Source organism: Dioscorea cayenensis, unplaced genomic scaffold, assembly GCF_009730915.1.
Source record: "Dioscorea cayenensis subsp. rotundata cultivar TDr96_F1 unplaced genomic scaffold, TDr96_F1_v2_PseudoChromosome.rev07_lg8_w22 25.fasta BLBR01000916.1, whole genome shotgun sequence".
Classification (NCBI taxonomy): domain Eukaryota; kingdom Viridiplantae; phylum Streptophyta; class Magnoliopsida; order Dioscoreales; family Dioscoreaceae; genus Dioscorea; species Dioscorea cayenensis.
Genome location: NW_024087307.1, coordinates 20156 through 38650, shown reverse-complemented (window position 1 = coordinate 38650; position 18495 = coordinate 20156).

Here is an 18495-nt window from a genome sequence, read left to right as displayed (position 1 = left end):
TCAAATCTTCATTAAACTGAGCTTTTTATATTTATTGAAAATTTTTAAAAATTTTAAAATCTTCAATTTTCTATCTCAAATCTAATTACAATTTTTAAAAATTAGATGATATTTAATAATGTTTACTTTTGCCTAATACAAGGTGTGGCACGCATGTAAAAAAAATGTCATTTGCATGTAGGCCTCGTTTGGATTGACGAAACTTTAATATAAGTCTTTTTTAAGTTTTGTAGAAGTACTTTTTAAAAAAAGTCTTTTCGAGTAAGTTAATTGCTTTTTCAGTATTTTATGTTTGGATAGGTTAATCTGCAGTGTTTTTTTATATGTAGAAAGTTATTTGAATGTGAAATTGTAAAAAGCACTTTTGGAGATGGTAAATTACTAAAATGAGGGAATTATTCATTTGTCAAGGCTAATTTTGTAATTTTACACCCTAAAAAATAGTTTTTCAAAAGTGCTTTTCCGAGAAGCACCTAGTGGATGACTCCCGAAAAAGTGAATTTCAACTTTTTCACGACTTTTCGTCCCAAAAAGCTCTCAAACAAAACGTGTTTTTTAAAACCCAAAAATGCTTAACTTATAAAAAAACACTTCTGAGTTTAAAATAAGCCCATCCAAACAAGCCCTTACAATGGTTAATGCTTAATTACCAAATTAATTAAGCATTAACCATTATAATAAAATTGCTACTACTCCAGTAGATGTGATGGAGATCACTTGATTTTGTTAGGTGCTATATCTTTCCAAACTGTAATTTCCTTCAGTGCAAACTAATTTTTCTATCCACAGAAACTTGATTCTAATAGTTGCATTGGTTGCATTGGCACGTCATAGAAACTTGATCACAAATTGTGAAGAGGGAGTTCATATTGCCTGGTTTTAGAACCAGGGAATACCCTGGTTTTGGAACCAGGCAATATGAGCTCGCGAAGGGGGGGGTCTTTGGATGACAACCATGATTCTCATCTAGGGGAGAAGGAGAATCTTTACTTATCTATGTGTATACTTATGTTTGGGTATGCACATGGAAGTAATAATTACCTTCCAAAGGGACATTTCATTACCTCTTGAAGAAATGAAAATAAATTAATATGTATTAAAATATATGTATATGTATATGTGTACATATATTTAACTATTTATTAATATATTAAATAAATATAAATATATTTTTTATTAAAATAATTAATATTTAATTATAATAATCATATAATAATTCTATTAAATAAATATTTATTTTCAAATATAAGTTATAAATTTAAATATTAAAGTATAATAATTACAACGATGGATATAATTGGCATATTTTGTTTAATTTAGATATTTAACCTATATTAGTTAAAACAAAAAGAACAAAACCAAAAATTGTGTGTTAATCACGGCCACACTCACAGTCCAGCTGAGCTAGAAAAAGCCATTCTATTTCCCAATGTGATTTATTATGATAAATATAGTTGTCAAAATGAATGATGTTTTTTTCATCTTATAATTTTCTTCTATCGGGTTCATGTATTTATTAGAATTGAAATTAAGCATAGACTCTTGACGTGACCTTATCAACTTGTATTTCATATAAAAATATGTGGTGTATTGATTACTCGTGGAATTGAAGGGTCACATTTGTCTATTTCTCCCAGTGGACCCTAAGATATATCTCATGTGGTATAGAGATCATTTCTACATCAAATGTTCAGAATGATAATCAGTTGCTATATAATAATGTTACTGGTGATGGAATGGGTGGAAAATCAAGTCCTGATTTGAATTCAGGAAGTAGAATTACAGCACTATGGAAAAATTAGGCAAGCAGCAATCATGATAGCAGGTTCTTATGGTCCTAACTGCAATAATAGCTTTAGAGTGTTGGTGGAAAATGAAGGAAGGAGTAATGATCTAGTTTATGATGGGAAATAATGCAACGAAGAGGGTAGTAAGAGCAGGAATTCTAGCCTACGAAAAATGTTGAAACATGACTATGTCATGGAATATTAGAGGACTCAGTAGTCCTCTAAAGCAATCTGAAATTAAAAATATGATTGCTAGAAATAAGGTTGTTGTTATGGGTATTTTGGAAACAAGAGTACAGAAGGATAATTTTTCTGAAGTGTGAACTAAATTAAATTTAGTCGAATGGAGTGTAGAGCACAATTATTGGTGCCTACATTGTGAAATCATTTGGGGTGAGGATGTTTTTTGCTGGACATGTATATATGGATCTTACCATCTAGAAATGAGAAGGAAGCTATGGAGAGATCTGTTAAAAATTGGAAGCAGTATAAAAATACCATGGCTCATTCAAGGTGATTTCAATTCTGTCTGCAGCAATGAGGATAGAATTAGAAGAATACCTATTAATGTGGAAGCTATTGATGACTTTCCAAATTGGATTTTGGGATTAGATCTGGTGGAGGTTCAGAGAAATGACCATAAGTTTACTTGGACCAATTTTCCAGGAGGGGGAGAAGAGGATCTATAGGAAATTGGATTGGTGTTTTGCAAACCAATCCTGGTATTCAAATAGAAGTGTGAAAGCGCCATTCAGGTTCTTTAATATTTGGTGTAATCATCCTGAATTTTTCAGGATAGTTGAAAAAATTTGGACTCTGCAAATTAGAGGGAGTATGTATAGAGTCTATCATAGATTTAAGCTACTCCAGGGTGAAATGAGGACTCTTAATAAAAAAACATTTGATAATGTATCAGAGAGAATTTCTAATTGTAGGGCTAAATTGGAGGAAGTCAGAAGGAGAATTGCAGTTGATTCATTTAATGTGGAAATCCAAAGGGAGAAAAAGAATAAAATTGTTCAATTGCAGGAATTAATCACCTAGGAGGAAAGTTGCTTTAAACAGAAATCAATGTGCCAGTGGATCCAGGAAGGTGGTCAGAATTTCAAATTCTTCTTCAAATTGTTGCAACAAAGAAAAGCCAGGAATTCTATAAGTCAGTTGACATTATCAAATGGAGAGATATGTACAAACTCAATTGCCATAAAAAAATTCTATACTTGATCATTTCAAGGATTTCCTGGGTAATACTAAAAATAGAAAAGGATTGTTTGATAATTCTGGGTTCCAGGAATAAGTATTACCAAATGATGCTTGGCAATCACTTTGTCAAAGGATGACAGAAAAAGAAATTAAAGAAGCTTTATGGAGCATTAAGGATGACAAAAGTCCAGGTCCTAATGGATTTAACAGTTTTTTTCTTTAAAAAGGCTTTGAGTATTGTGGGTAAGGAAATAAGCTATGCAATTCATGAGTTCTTTTGTAATGCTGAAATGTTGAAGCAGACCAATTCAACTATTATCATCCTCATTCCCAAAATTAGTATGCCAAAGTTAATTACTGATTATAGGCCCATATCATGTTGTAATGTGATCTATAAAGTGGTATAAAAAATATTGGCAGGCAGATTAAGACAATTCTTGGGAGAAATTGTGCATTTGAACTAGTCTGCATTCATACTAGGGAGAATGATATCAGATAATATCATGCTAGCTCATGAATTGCTCGGAGGGTACCACAATGAGAAAAAAATGGGTGTTGTAGCTATGAAAATTGACTTGCAAAAAGGCTTATGACTCAGTTTCTTGGGATTTTTTAGAAGTTTTATTAGCATTTAGATTTCCTGCTCATTCTATCAAATTAGTCATGAACTCTGTTAGATCAAGCATGTTTTTTTAGTAATGATTAATGGGCAGATGGAAGGCTATTTTCCCTAGCAAAGTGGGATTAAGGCAAGGTGACCCAATTTCACCATTATTGTTTGTCTTGTGTATGGGAATACTTAACCAAAGTTTTTAATACAATGGCCTTGAAAGGTTTCAAATTTCATAGAGACTGTGAAGACCTGAAATTACCTCATTTGTGCTTTGTTGATGATCTTTTGTCTTTGCAAAGGGTGATAAACATTCAGTTGGGTTGATTTTGGGATGTCTCTGGCTTAATACCTAATGTACAGAAAAGTGCAGTGTTCTTCTCTGGAGTTGAGTAGACTGAAAAGGTGTAACTTATGAGGATTTTGGGCTTCAAAGAAAGGGTACTACCTGTTAAATATCTTGGCCTTCCATTAATATCAACCAAGCTGAGAAATGAGCATTATGAGGATCTAATTTCTAGAATCACAGTAAGAGTCTCTAGGTGGGCCGTAAAGACTCTTTCTTATGCAGGTATAATCCAGCTAGTAAACTCAGTTTAAGTAAGTATGCATGTCTAATGGTGCTCACTTTTCCTTTTGCCTAAAAGTTGTAGCCCATGAAGTTGAAAAGGATGTGTGTAGAATTTCTCTAGCATGGAATGATGGAAACAAAAGAGGTGGGCATAGTAGCATGGAATGAAGTTTGTCAGCAGAAAGTTTCGGGTGGCCTGGGAGTAAAAACCCTTGACAATTTGGAAGTAAGCAGCACAATTAAGACACATATGGAAGTTAATTCAGGAGAAAGAAACATTGTGGGCAACGTGGGTAATCAGAACTAGATTTAAGAGGATGAGTTTTTAGGACATTACAAAGACACCTGACAATAATTGTAATTGGAAGAATTTATTGAAATTGAGAAAGATTGCAAAAACCCCTAGTAAACTACCAATTAGGGGATGGAAAGAGTTTTTATTTTTTTGGTTTTGATTCTTGGTGTCATGGATCATCAATTGTTGATTTGTTTCCAGAAATCAATTTCAAAGAATCATATATTGTTAGAGATGCTTTTGTAAGTGATTTCTGGACTAATGAAGGATGGGTGATTCCGACAAGATGAGATATCACTATGGCAAGGATTCTTAATTTCTTGAATGAGCATTTTTGAAGTAAATATAAGTAAGCAGGATTGTATTACATAAAAAAATGGATAGGCAGGGGGCATACAAGTCTAAGAGCACACTAAATGCATTATTTCCATCTCATTTGAGAATTTGTTGGGCTAATCTGGTATTGTCGGCAAGTAATATTCAGAGACACTCTTTTTTGCTGTGGTTAGCAATCCGGAAGAGATTACTTACCAAAAAGAAATTGGTCCATTGGAAAGTAGTTGATTAAAAAGGTCTATGCACTACGCAATCAGCTAAAGAGACAATTGAGCATCTCTTTTTTTAACTATGCTTTTCTAACATAGTTTAGTCTAAAGTTTTGAAGGTAATAAATGTAGGAAGAAAGTCACTTCTATGGACTAGAGAAGTGAGTTGGTTCTGTCGAAAGGCACTGGAAAAAAACCTTGCTAGCAAAGACATGAAGAACGAGCATTGGCGCCTAGTGTGTACACAATTTGGAAGGCAAGGAACGAAAGTGTGATTTTTTTCAGCACAAAAAAATGTTAATGAAGAGGCAATCTTTGAAAAAAATTATAGAGCTTATGATACTCAATTATCTAAGCCAGATACCCAAGGAGGGTTAGGGGTAGAGGATGGTTAAAAATTGGGAATGAGGAGAAGCTGGTAGTTGATCATCATTATCCACACTGAAACCTCTTTTCAAGGGTTGCGAGAGGTCAATTTCCACGCATACTCAGGCGAGCTTCATCCAGTTAAGAGAAAGTGTGTGGTTATCAATTTTTGAGAAGAGTACCAATATCCTCAATCACCGTCTCTAAAAATATCTCTATCCCAAAGTATTCTACAGGCAAGTGATGTAGCTATAACCAAATCACAGCCTTGGACAAACTTGCAAACACTGATTGGAAATGTTTGTGCCAATATGAGGGTTGAAAAACCATTCCATTAACCGACCACGGTCCCTCAAATAGCATAACTCGGAGCATCTCCACGGAAGCACATCGAACTAAGAAGTAACCATTTGGCATATCGTAGATATGACAAACACCCCATTGCTTCCACTTCTTAGTCAAAACTGATTTCACTAACTCCAATGGAGGGGCTTAGCCAAGAAATTTCCCATACAAGGCATGTTGGAATTTTTTAGAGGCACGGTCAAGCCAACTCTGATCAATCTCCACAAAATCTATACATGAAAGTCAAAGTTTTTCTAACAGATCTCCCTCGAATCAAGGGTGATTCCTCAAGCCCTCTGCAGGGAAGTACTAGCCACAGTTGCCCATGACTTGGTGTGAGTCCTAAAGGAACCCAGAGGAAGCATTGATGGGTGTCCCTTGCTTGTCATAGCAGAGCGAGGAGAGAGAGAGAGAGAGAGAGAGAGAGAGAGAGAGAGAGAGAGAGAGAGAGGACTTGTCAAGATCATTCATGACTTATTAAAGTCAAGAGTCAAGTTTGGGGGACTTGTCAAGATCATTTTGACTTATTAAAGTCAAGAGTCAAGCTAGTCAAGAGTCAAGTTTGGGGGACTTGTCAAGATCATTATGACTTATTAAAGTCAAGAGTCAAGATTGCCTATTTTTTTCCAATGGATCCATCGATGGACAAACTATATATTTATTTATTTATTCCTTACATATTGAGTTGGGATGTTATTAGCAACTAGTCAAGATCATTCATGACTTATTAAAGTCAAGAGTCAAGCTTGCCTATTTTTCACATGGATTGAATGATAGTCCATCCATGGTCAAGAGTCAGCATAAACATATTTCTCCCAAATCCAAATTACACTATTTTTTTTTATGAAAAAGTGGATAAACCACAATCCATTAAGCTCAAAGGAAGATACAACATACAACAACTACTAGATGTGGTCGAAAGCAACAAAAGCAAAATACAAAACAGGCAAAAGCCCCAAGGTGCACAGGCGCCGAGACACCTCATAATCTAGTCGGGTGCAGAACATGTGTCTCCTCCGAGGTCCGAGTCTCACCGCTACCCTGCGCACGCTGGCCGATAAACTCCAGACTTCTTCTAACAGAGCTGATATCCTCCTCCATCATCACTCTAGGTCCCTATGCGACATTAGAGCACCAAGATACAAGCATACGGTCAATTTTTACAATGAGACAGTGAACAAGCATAACACTGGCATTGAAAATACAATTATTTCTAGCTAGCCAGATATTCCAAATTAAAGCTTTAGCCACTAAGTCTCCAAAAGCCCTTCTATTTAGATGTAAACAAGTCCTCCACTGGCCCCAAAGATCCTTGACAGAGACTGGAATCCTGGGAAGTTGCAGAATCGAAGCAAAGTGCTTTCATATGTAATTTGCAAATGGACAGTGTATGAACAAATGGTTAACCGACTCTGAACCGGCTTGACATAAAACACAGGTGTCAGTAGGTAAACGGTTACATCTCCTTTTAATCAGATTATCCAACGTAAGGATTTTGTTTTTCCACACGAGCCAGTTAAAGAGATTGATTTTTTTTTTACATCCCCCACGCCAAAAGAAGCGCGAAATCGGGCAACGGAGGCCCCACCGATTAGAAAAGTGTAGAAGGATTTTACAGAGAAAATCCCATTCCCATTACGGCCTCACCGTTTCTTATCAACCAAACTATGATCTACATTTCTCATTCTTGCCCGAATCTGGCTGATAAACTCATTACTAACAAAAGGACGCTCGTCCAATAGATGAATGAGCTCGTGAACCGTGCCATTGGGGTAATGACTGGCATGGAACTCCTCCGGCCACCAGTTCATCGAAGCACAGCCACCAAGCCAACCATCTTTCCAGAAAAAAGTCTCCTTGCCAGTAATAACCTCGTAAGAAAAGCAGCCACGAAGAGCCGGTAGACAAGATAACACTCCTTTCCAAAAGAAAGAGATCCTACCAGTCTGTCTAGGCCACATCATCGACTGGCAAGAGCCATAGTTGAAAAGAATGACTTTGGCACCTCCCCAATCGAAATCCATCATAAATTTCCACCACCATTTACCCAAAAGTACTTGGTTAAAAACAGCAAGATCCAGGATGCCCCAACCCCCGCGATCCCGAGGTCTACAAAGATTTTTCCACGCAACCAAACGGCATCCCGGGTGATCAATATCCGGACCAGACCAAAGGAAATCCCTTCAAATTCGGTCAATCGCTTTAACAACCCAACCCGTAAAGCGGAACATGGACATCCAAGAAGTTGGGATAGCCGATAGGGGACTCGAATTCATAGCGTAAGTCGACTCCCCCAAGGAGATATGACGCGAGCTTCCACGACGCTAGTCTCAGCGCGACCTTAAGAATAAGCCCTTCCCAATCTTGTCTCACGTGGTCTTCTACCAGAAATAGGGATACCCAGGTAAGTGACGGGAAGCAGATCTCTTTTGCAATGCAAGGTCTCGGTCGCCGCCCGATCACGTAGCTCGCCCATTTTAGTCGAGTAGAAGCAAGTTTTAGAGAAATTTGTTTCCAGCCCCGTCAACCCTTCGAATAGGTATAAAATCAATTTGATAATCCTTAGGTCCTCAATACCCCCAGAAGTCAAAACCAATAAATCATCCGCATAATGCAAATTGCATTTGCTGCCAAGATTCCCTAAAGGTACCCCGACCAAAATCTTAGAATTGAGCGCATGGGAAAACATCAAGCTAAGCACATCAATCACTAGGACAAAAAGAAGAGGAGACAGAGGATCACCCCGTCGCAACCCTCTCTTATATCTAATATACCCATTTGGAGTACCGTTAACAAGGATAGAAGCTTTTCAAGTGCAAAAGAATACACTTAATCCAACTAATCCATCTTCCCCAAACCCACGAGCGCACAGAAGGTCAAAATGGAAGTCCCAATCGACCGGATCAAAAAGCCTTGGCGAAATCCACTTTTAAAAATGTACCCCAAGAGCTTACGTTTATGGAGATTAAAAATCAGCTCCTCCACTGCAGTAGCAATGTTATCAAGGATGCACCTTCTTTTCAAAAAAGCAGATTGGTCCGCTTCAATCAAAGAATTCAAAATCGAGCTAAGGCGGGACGCAAGAATTTTAGATATGATTTTTAACCTAGAATTGATTAAGCTGATGGGGCGGAAATCCCCGTAAACTCTGGACTCTCCACCTTAGGGATAAGAGCAATGCTCGCCCAGTTAATACGATCAAGATTCGCTTTCCCCCAATAAAAATCATCGCAGAGCTGCATCAGGTCCGACTTAATCAACTCCCAAAAATGCCTGAAGAAGTGCAAGGGGAAGCCATCAGGCCCAGGCGCCTTATCCTTGCCAAGGTCAAAAACCGCCGATTTAATCTCCTCCAAAGAAAAAGGTCTCTAGTCATGCGAGATCAACACGATTCCTTGTTGCCAATAACTTCCCAAAAATCGATCAAGAACCGATTCGGGCGCTTGGAACCAAATTCGTCGTTGAAATTGGGCAACAAAAGCCTTCCCAATATCTTTAGGATCAGTCAAAGTGTCCCCATTAGAAGTGATACAAGGAATTAGATTCCTATTCTTATGACTCGTTAGCACGTTGAGAAAGAAAGCGTGTGTTGTCATCACCCTTTTTTAACCACTTCAATCTAGAGCACTGTTTCCAATACAACTCTTCTTGCTTGTGAATTAGAAACAATTCTGATCCGAGATCCTCCTCCCTGCTTTGAATTCACGATCAATAGCAGGCCCCGATCTCCTTAGCGGAATCCAGCTTGTCCAATTCGTGAAGTAAAGCAAGTTTCTTCAGTTTAGTGGAACCAAACGAAAATTTAGCCCAATGGCGCAAGTGGGCTCTAAGGAACATTAATTTCTTAGAAAAGACAAAAGCACCACAACCCTGGGGAGAGCAAGCCTCCCACCACTTATTAACTAAGTCACCAAAACCTTCCACAGTGATCCAGGCTAACTCGTACCTAAAAGGCCGCGGGTTAAAACTGTGAAACCCCAGCTCAAGCCGGATTGGGACGTGATCAGAACCCAATTGAGGCAGACTTTTCTGAGTCATTTTAGGAAAAAAGGTAGCACACTCTCCACTAACTATGAATCTGTCCAGCTTAACCCAAATCGGCTCCGCCTGCCCATTAGTCCAAGAGAATCTACGTCCCACCGGCGGGGGTTCTTGCAATTGAAGATCATGGAGAAACAAGTTAGCCTGTCTAATATCCTCCAGATTGTGTGGCCCACCATTTTTATCCTCCAGGTTGAACGTGGCGTTGAAATCTCCGTAGATAATCCAAGGCATCCCCGGAGGTCCCACACTAGCACGCAGCTCCTCCCAAAAAGCATTTTTAAGAGATTTAGCGTTAGGGCCGTAGACCGTAGTACATCTCCAAGTCAAATTCACATTCTTAGCAAAGAATTCCACCGATAAAGTGAAAGTACCACTCCACACTGGCTTACCCGTGAGAATTGCACTATTCCAACCTATTACAATCCAAATTACACTTATACAATGAATTAAGTTCATAATAAGTTTTAAAAAAAAAAAAAAAGAAATGGAAGAAATCAAGTTCACAATTAATCATCTATAAAATTCACCATTTTCTACATCACTTAAAATATAAATAAAAATCTAAAATGGTTTGTCAATGGATGACTGTTTACGTAGCTGAGTTTGTAAACCTACTCTATTTACCAATTTGATTTAATATGGTATCCGTAGTTCTTGAATGGATTATATATTTTTCCACTTAATAATTTTTTTTATCATTTTCATGGATTCATTATAAATGGAAATAAGTCCAGACTCTAAACTCAAACCTTCATTAATTATTCATTGGAGATATTTGTATTTGACAAATAAGTATAAGTTCTTTTAAAAATGTTTGTAGAGGGAATAGGCATTGGGTAAAAAAATAAAAAATATATATCATTTAACTCTTAATTTAAAAATAAATTAATATTAAAAAATTAAGACATGATTGATAGTATATTACTTACAAAAGATATAAAAAAAAATTATAAGTTGTCATCTATATAGTAAAAAAAATTTATATGATCTACAATAGTTCTTTTGTTCTGATCATCACTAATTGACAAACTTTATGAAGTAAATATATTCTCCAAGTATTTTAAGTGATCTGATGTATCATTGAAATTCAATTAGTAAACAAGTAATTTAGAACATAGGCCAAAGATAAATAATCATATGTAATTTCTCTTACCAATAAATGAATTAAAAAAATGAAGCCCATCTCTCAAAATCCAAGGGTCTAAAAAATATATAAATTTATTCTTTATCTTCCATGAATTTTAAATTTGAATCTCCTAATACAAGGTGTCACATAGCTCCAAATTCGTAATACATGGTAAGTTCTCATATAATTAAAAACAAAAAGAAAATAATTGTCTTGGTAATGGGACTGGTTACTAGTTGTTTAATAAATAGGTGCAAAAATATTGTAATTTTTGCAACAACATGGAAGGTTCTTCCCTAAGTTGAATCAAGTCATTTTCAATAGCAATGTGTATGATAAATAAAGATTAAAACAAGAAGCATAGGTTTTCAATTTTGAGAGAAGAAAACAGAGGACAAAGAATCATGGCAAATTCTCTATTTTTATTCTCTCAATTGGCAAGGGTATAAGTCTAGGACCTTTGCATTACATATCATTATAAGTTTAAGGCTTTAATTGATTAGGCTTTGGAGTATCATTTTTCAAACTAGCGCATTTATATTTAGTTGATCTTCGGGATCACATGCCCTTTTTTGATTAATTAACTGTTAGAGTAATATAATACTTGTGCATGTGTATTGTATTTATATGTATATACATACTCATGTGTACATCATTCTTGTATATATATTGGTTGGTTTGCTCTAATAAAATTCATTATATTCTTTCATCTTTTATCAATCATGGTATCAGATGCAGGCCGATCTCACCAGAATCTTATTCAGTCTGGTCTTTAACGTTGACGCCATTTGTTTAGTTTCTTCTTGCCAAAACTCTGTAGGCCCTAAGACATGATTTGATAGCACTCAGATGAGTTTTGTTAGCTCTTCACAGAGCTTTGTCTGTCCTCCGACGAGTCCTGCAAGCTTTGACTATCCTTCGATGAGCCTTGCAAGCTTTGTTCGCCCTGCCGCTCTATGCTCACCTGCTGCCACGATCCAGCATAAGCCTATGCTCAAACCAGTCGCCGGCCAATCGCCGAAGCAATTCTCAACTATTATCCACCATCGCCTAAGCGCCGATCCGAAAGAATCGATGTCCGATAATCTCATTGTTGACTCAGCCTGCAATCTTTGACAAACTTCGATAGCCTTTTCTCTTTGCTTCCCCGACCAAGCAGATAGACACGCACTTCAAGCTTTCTTCATTTCAACGCTCCAAGTCCCAATATTTTGTTTTTTCCTCTTATTTGTTTCCCAGCTCCTTTATTCATTTTCACATCACCCACATTAATTAATATATATATATATATATATAACAAAATAAAAACAAAAAAATGGCATCATCCTCCTCTTTTCCCCATTTCCTGGCTCCAGTCAATATCAAATTAAATGACTTCAATTACAGAGAATGGTTTACTACCGTTTGCATTATTTTACTCGGGATGGATCTATTTAGCCATATCGATGGTACTTCTCCCCAACCTTCCACACCCAATGCATCATTGACACTTGCTAATCACTGTACCATGACTCTTATTTTTCAGTCTTGTGAGATTGATGTTCATATGGAAATTGGGCATCTTCCTACTACTCATGCAATGTGGGACCACTTGGTTTTTATGTTTGAACATTCCAGCTCTGCTTATCAATATGCCATTATTCAGGATCTACTCACGTATAGCAATGTGAGCGTTCTGTCAGGAAGTATGTCATTGACCTTCGGTCCTTGTAGTGTCAGATTGATTCTTTGGAGGAGTATACTTTGCTTGATATGCAAATGTTGCAAAACTCGTACTTAGTCTTACCAAAACAATGCATCTTTGAATTCCTGATGAGTCTTTGTCCTGATTTTGAAGGTGTTCATAGCCAACTGCTCAGTCAGGGTCTTCTTTCCTCATTTAACGATGTCATTCATAGTGTTATTGCTGAGTAGACCCATTTCAGCATACTATCTCCACGACTTATCTCTATAGACACAGTTCTCACTGTGATCTCTCCACGCTCTTCTTGGGTATCCTCCGGCCTTTTTGTGTAACGAGCTCCTGCTTCATTGACCTCTTTTAGATCTTCTATTACCTTTCATTACTATAAGCATCCTGGGTATATGAAGAGTCAATGTGTTAAGCGTCAACAACAACAGCAGCATCAGTAATGAGTGCATTTTATAAAAATATTTTCCTACCCTAAAGCCATCATTTTATTAGTTCTCAAGCATACTTTTGTGTAATTATAGTGCTATTCTGGGTATTTTTGTTGTTTGTACAGGAATTAGGGGCTCGACGCAACTTGGAGTGAAATCGGGAAGAAAACAAGTAAAATACTTTGTAAGTGCAAAGTACTCAAGCTGGACACGAGTGGAGCACGACCGCCCTGTCCCACTAATTATCCTAGCCTGGAGTGTGTTTCAGTGAAAATCTATACTGGAGGGTGCTCTCAAGCTCAACACGGTCCCGACATGATCATGTCCTTGCTACTCGAAAAGTCCTAGTCCGAAGATAATTTTTATTCAAACGGGAGAGACACGCACTAGGTGCTCTTGACATGATCGTGATTCGCCACGCGATCGATCAGAACATGATCGTGTCCCTCCTATTGAATCTCCCAGGCGAGCACTTGACCATTTCACTCAAAATTTCCCTAACATGACACGGTCCAAGCACGATCGTGCTCTGACCATGTCGAGCCCGAGATTTATCTTTTTAACTCAAGTTACTAGGGTTTCACTTTCATCTTTGTTCAGGGATCTTCTTCTCCACCCAAAGTACATTGATGAGAGCAAAGATCAAGCTTCACCACACCTTCTAAAGTAATTATGGATGAGTTGAAGGCACTAGGGAAGTGGGGCTAGCATACGGAGCTTAACATTAGAGGCAAATCTTGAAGAGAAGGGAGTCATGTCTTCTTTCTTTAGATCTATTATTGTTTTCTCCATGTTGTACCCATCCATGAGGGACTAACCAGCCTTGGTGCCCCATGATGTGAACTATGGCGTCTTGTATGCTTTGAACACATGTATTTATTAATTTATGGAGTTATTTTGGTTCTTGTGTTTACAAAACTTGATGTGTTTGATCTGCGTAGTTGCTTAGGTAAAACTCGATGGCTGAAACCATAGTTATCTTCACAAAACTCGGCGTAGTTGAGAACCATAGTTGCAATATTGCTTTTGAGCACACACTAGAACCATAGAATGTACCTAGTAAACCATAAGAGTGAGTGAGCATTTCTAAGCACATAGGAATCATCCCGAGGCATTGTTCTCTTGTTATTGACACTCGATCCAAACCGCATCGATATCTTCACTGCTATTTTCCTTCTTGTTTTATAACTTTATTTATTGTTATTAATCTAATCTTCAATTTAAAGTTAACTAGATATTAGTGACAAGTCAGTACTTTGAGTCTAGTCATTGTGGTTTGACAACCCTCCCATCACAGGGTACCACTATATTACTTGTGATGCGACCCATATACTTCGGAGGACACATCAATCGGTTATAGCAGTCTCATCCTCTACCTTGATCTCCTCGCCTCCGCTTCATGCTACCTCGCCTTGCTTCTCCTTCCTCCGTGATTTTCTCTCTCGAGTTGCTCGACTTTTATTGCATAGATTTTTGTACTACATAGCACACTCGCCCTCCAACGCTTTCCTCCGTTATTTCTATTACCTCTAGAATATCTTCTCCTAGATTTTAGATTATGGTGCTACTCATCATATGACTGCAGATACCTCTAGCCTAATTTATATTTCTACGCCTCACACATTTTTCCAGCTTTTTGCACTCATCGATGAGAGCCTTCATCTTATCACGACCTGTGGTCGCTCTTCGATCCACCCTCATTTGACATTCCTAACATCCATCATATCCTTAGCCTAGCTCTCAACCTTCTTTCTATAAGTCAGCTTACTGATTATGGTCTTACTGTTTCCTTTTCTTCTTCTACTTGTTCTATCTCGGGGACCATTACGAGCCGGAGAATTGGGATCGAGCGTAGAGTTGGCGGCCTCTATTACTTAGACTATCTTCATCTTCTTGCTCTTGATTTTATATAAGATTATGGTATTGATTATGAGAAGAAATTTGCTCCTGTGGCCAAGTTGACTCATCTGCTTTATTTTTCTTCATTGTTCTGCTCGTCACAGGCTACTTCACCTATTAGATGTGACCAACATGGGGATCTTTTTGAGGATGTTTATATGACCCTCCTAGTTTATCTCATCCTTCTTAGCATGTATATCATCTGCATCAAGCTATCTTTGGACTCAAATAGGCTCCTCATACCGGGTTTTTTAGCATTTTCAGTAGTGTGGTTCTTGCTCTTGGTTTCACCAAGAGCTCTCATGATTATGCCTTCTTCACTTGGTAGACTTCTCAAGGCCTTACTATTTTTTTCTTTATGTTGATGATATGTTTATTACTGGTGACGATGTTGATACTGTTCTTTCTTTGAAATAGCAGTTACATACCAAGTTTTAGATAAAAGATCTTGGTCCTCTTCGTTATTTTCTAGGTCTTGAGGTTCCTTATTCTCATCGAGGTTACTTAGTGTCTCAATAGAAATATATTTCTGATATTTTTTAACAATCTGATATCATTGATCTCCATTCTGCCTCTACTCTTGTTGTTGCTCTCGTCTATCTAACCATCACTTGGCCTGATATTGCATATGATGTTCATGTTCTTAGTCAGTTTGTGAGTCCTACTCGTTCTACTCATTATGCTGCCCTCTTACAAGTTCTTTGTTATCTTCGTGGCACTATATCTCGATCTCTACTTTTCTCTGTCATGTTTTCTCTTGAGTTACGCACCTATTGTGATGTTGATTGGGCAAGTGATGCTTTTGATTGATGATCTACTACTGGTTTCTACATTTTTCTTGTAGATTCTCTTATATCTTAAAAAAGTAAGAAACAATCTACTGTTGCTCTTTCCACTGTTGAGGGTGAGTATGGTGCTATGTCCTTTACTGCTAAGCTGGTTCTTTGGTTGCACCAGATTTTGATGGACTTTGGTGTCTTTATCTCTGTCCCCACTCCTATATACTGTGGTAACCAGAGTGCCATCAAAATCATTGCCAATCCTATATTATATAAGAGTACGAAGCATCTTGAGGTCGCTCTTCACTTCGTTCATCATCATTGCCTTGCTGGCAGTATTCTTCTTCCTTATGTCACCTTTACATAACATATTGTTGATCTTTCACTAAGGCCCATATTGTCTCCCGGATTCAGTTTCTAGTTGACAAACTCTTGGTTTATGACCCACCGTGAGTTTGAGGGGGTGGGGGTGTTAGAGTAATATAATACTTATACATATACATTATATTTATACATATATACATTCTCATGTGTACACTATTCTTGTATTTATATGGGTTGGTTTGCTCTAATGAAATTCATTCTCTTCTTTCATCTTTTATCTATCAACAATGTGTAAGCCACTTAGTCCCTTAACAAAATTTGAATGCAAGTAGAAGCCAAAGTCAAGCTTGTTTTTTTTCCTAAATTTTTCAACAAACCCTTTAGTTCATCCCGCGCTTGACAAACTATAAATTGATCTTACTTAATGCTATGCTTATGGGTGTAACCTATAACTAATAAGCTTATTAACTCAAACTTACATCTCTTAAGTCTTAAAACATTATTCTCAACGGTGTTACATTAATTAGACTAGAACATTTTGAGATCTATTTATTGTTCATTGGAATTGTCATTGCCCCATTAATAGATGAGGATGATTTTTAAAACTAAAATAAAGGTTCCTGATTTATTAATATAAAAGCTATGGGTGAAGTATCCCAAAAGAAATAGACTTGCATTTTAATAATATTTGAAATTGTTACGAATCGATGCGTTAAGAATTAAATGTGGATGCCTTTCTTCTCCATTAATATCTCTTTTGTTACATTAACAATGTACACCATGAATCCTATATATAGAGGTTTCGATATGTGTTTGTATATACAACTATCTTGAATATTATAACTCTTCTTCTCACTATATTATTTCTCATCTATTTTCTTTAGGTAATTTGGGTATTTATATTACTTTCATTTATTTATTTTATTGCTTATTTAAATGTCACAAATTTCTTTTAGTTTTTTTAACATTTTATCGACTAAATTTGCTTTTGATATATATATATATATATTCTTTTGATTTACTTCATACATACTTTAGCTTTATATTGACTAATATTAAATTTATTATTTGTTGTTTCCATTATTTCAGAATTTTATTTTAATTGTTTATTGATTATTGTTATATTATTTGCTTTAGAATTCGATATCATGGTGAATGTCGCAAGAAGAGAATTCAAGGTTTTTAATATCTCTGGGAGCAATTATATATCATGGAACCTCAATGTTAAGCTCCATCTAAATACCGTAAACTTGGGAAAAACAATTAAGATTGCTAATAATGAGCTAATTGATAATAAATCAAAAAGCATTGATATTCATACGGCATCATCTTGATGATGTCCTCGAAAAATGAATATTTGACTATTAAAGATCCACAAGAATTGTGGTTTTCCCTTAAAGAGAGATTTGAACATCTGAAAATGGTTTATTTGCCAAAAGCACGTAATGATTGGGCAAATATCAGGTTTCAAGATTTTAAAAGCGTTCAAGAATATAATTTTGAGCTATTTAAAATAGTTTCGATGTTACATCTCTGTGGAGAAATGGTGTCAGAAAATATGATGCTTGAAAAAACATTTACAACATTTCATGCTCGAGATGTTATACTACAACAACAATATAGAGAAAAGAATTTTACTAAATTCTATGAATTAATTTCTTATCTCCTTGTGGTGGAATAAAATAATGAATTGTTGATGTTAAATCATAAAACCCGACCATCCAGATCAACGCCTTTACTTAAAACCAATTATGGTCAAGGAAAATGACATCGTCATAATGACGATCATAAGAAACAAGGGGGGAAGAGGTTATCGTGGTGGTTGTGGCAGACGTTTGCTTGGGGCCAAAATTATTTTGGACCACACAATGGTAAAATAAATGTGCATCATCAAAAATAACAAAACCACTATGATGGATTAAATAAGAAAAAAGATACATATCACTATTGTGGGCTAGAGGGTCATTGGTCTAAAATATGTAGAACCTCCAAGCATTTTATCTAACTTTACCAAGATTCACTTAAAGACAAAAAGAGTAAAGGTGTTGAGACCAATTTGACAGACAACTCCATAGAAACTAACTTTGTTGATGATATAATTTAGAATACAAACTTAGATGTGTCAGACTTTCTCATAGGTTAGATTTATTATATATGTAGTATGGTTTTATTTTTATTCAATATGTTATACTTTTCATTAAAGTTATATTCCTTTGTTATGCTTTTTATATTGATAAAATATGGCTGATGATGAATGCATTGTTGACTATAGAACGACGCACACTGTATTACAAAAGCAAATATATTTTACATCGTTCTAAAAAAAAACAGCTTTTATAGCCACAATAGCTGGGTCATTAGACCTAATTGAAGGTTCTGGTAGAGTAGCACTGGTGTTGCCAAATGGGACACCTTTGTAAATTAAAAAAGCTCTATATTCTCCAAAATTTGGAAAAAAACCTTTTAAGGTTTAAAGATAT